The 2,295-nt window shown below is 47.5% G+C and overlaps 1 pseudogene; it reads right to left on the bottom strand.

The window, feature by feature from the left end:
- Positions 1-705: 705 nt before the first annotated feature.
- Positions 706-2,088, bottom strand: LOC128577142 (tubulin beta chain-like; annotated as a pseudogene).
- Between the last annotated feature and the right edge of the window lie 207 nt (positions 2,089-2,295).

The raw sequence follows: 2,295 nt of genomic DNA on the forward strand, positions 1-2,295 counted from the left end.
AACATATCAGTAAGGTGATGTGTAAGAGGGGAGGATCCCATTTGGGGAAAAAATTGTTCCCAAGGACAGAGCTTGGAGGGAGATTGGAAATGAAGATAATACTGTTAATACCTCCCTTGAAGCTGAGATGGAACCTGTAAATACCTGGACGTTATCACTAAATATTCTGGATTTTCCTCTCCAAAACTATTCTAGATTGGAAAAATCCCAACCACTTCCTCGGAGTTACTTCTACTCTTACTTTCTACCCCCCCACAAAAAAAAATACCTGGGCATAGGATGATGGTCATCATCTGCATTTTCAGCATTCAGGTGGTTCTAAAATAAATGGCTATTGGGGCAATGTCATCTTTTCAATATGGTTCAATATGGTTGGTTCAATATAAACCCAACTTCTTAGGGAATTATTTTACAAACAGCAGGAAATATTAACTGGACAGATGGGAGGAATGGGTACCAGAAGGAAATACAGGGTTACCTAGAATGCAGAAATCTAGGTTTCCCGAAGTGGAAGGAGAGAGGAGACATTCAACAAACAAGTATTTATTAAGCACCTACATGTGTCAGGCACTGTTCTAGACCCCCACACACACAAAAGAAAAAAAAGATAAGAGGCAGCAAACACGAATTCTGAGGGAGAGGAAAGGGGTAGTTAAGGAAGAAGGTTAAGGGGACTGAGAAGCTTGAGGTGATAGGAGCTGTGCCTTAGGCCTCCTCTTCAGCCTTTTCACCAAAATCCTCCTCCTCTTCTGCGGTGGCATTCTGGTACTGCTGATACTCAGAGACAAGTTCATTCATGTTGCTCTCAGCCTCGGTGAATTCCATCTCGTCCATGCCCTCACCTGTATACCAGTGGAGGAAGGCCTTCCGGTGGAACATGGCTGTGAACTGCTCTGAGATGTGCTTGAAGAGCTTCTAGATGGCTGTGCTGTTGCCAATGAAGGTGACTGCCATCTTGAGGCCATGAGGTGGGATGTCACAGACAGCTGTCTTGACATTGTTGGAGATCCATTCGACGAAGTAGCTGCTATTCTTGTTCTGTACATTGAGCATCTGCTCATCTACCTCCTTCATGGACATCCGTCCATGGAAGACAGCAGCCACAGTGAGGTATTGGCCATGGCAGGGGTCACAGGCAGCCATCATGTTCTTGGCATCAAAGACCTGCTGGGTGAGTTCTGGCACAGTGAGAGCCTGATACTGCTGGCTTCCATGGCTGGTGAGAGGGGCAAAGCCAGGCATGAAGAAGTGGAGAAGTGGGAAGGGCACCATGTTGACTGCCAGCTTGTGGAGGTCAGCGTTGAGCTGGCCAGGGAAACGGAGGCAGGTGGTGACACCACTCATAGTGGCTGAGACAAGGTGGTTCAGGTCCCCATAAGTTGGCATGGTCAACTTTAGGGTACAGAAGCAGATGTCGTAAAGGGCCTCGTTGTCAATGCAGTATGTCTCATCATTGTTCTCTACCAACTGATGGACAGAAAGGGTGGCATTATAGGGCTCAACCACGGTATCAGACACTTTGGGTGAAGGCACCACACTGAAGGTATTCATGATGCGGTCAGGTTACTCTTCTCAGATCTTGCTGATAAGGAGTGTGCCTATTCCAGAACCTGTGCCCCCACCCAGCGAGTGGGTCAGCTGGAAGCCCTGCAGGCAGTCACAGCTCTCTGCCTCCTTCCGTACCACATCCAGGACTGAATCAACCAGCTCAGCCCCTTCTGTATAGTGGCCCTTGGCCCAGTTGTTGCGTGCCCCAGACTGACCAAAAACAAAGTTGTCTGGTCTGAAGATTTGGCCAAAAGGACCTGAGCAAACAGAGTCCATGGTCCCAGGTTCTAGATCCACCAGGATAGCACGAGAAACATACTGGCCACCTGTGGCTTCATTGTAGTACACAGAGATTCGGTCTAGCTGCAGATCACTGTCCCCGTGGTAGGTACCGGTGGGGTTGATGCCATGTTCATCACTGATCACCTCCCAGAACTTAGCACTGATTTGGTTGCCAGACTGACGGGCCTGGATGTGCACGATTTCCCTCATAGTTAAAATTTATTGTTTTTGCTCGCCTCGAGGTGTTTACGGGGCAGATTTTTTTAAATGTTTTTTTTTTTTCTCTCTGCTGGTCGCAGGCTAATAGAATGGAACGTGCCCCAAAAGCTGGAGCAGCGAGGTCTGAATGCACCGACAGGAAGGTTCTGTTACTGGTATTTCCTACTGCAACTTTAAGTTCCCTGATTGACTGCTTCAATTCCTTCAGCTCTGCTATAACCTTTCTATATTCTTAATATCATTCAT

The sequence above is a fragment of the Nycticebus coucang genome, chromosome X, assembly GCF_027406575.1.
Source record: "Nycticebus coucang isolate mNycCou1 chromosome X, mNycCou1.pri, whole genome shotgun sequence".
Lineage (NCBI taxonomy): Eukaryota > Metazoa > Chordata > Mammalia > Primates > Lorisidae > Nycticebus > Nycticebus coucang.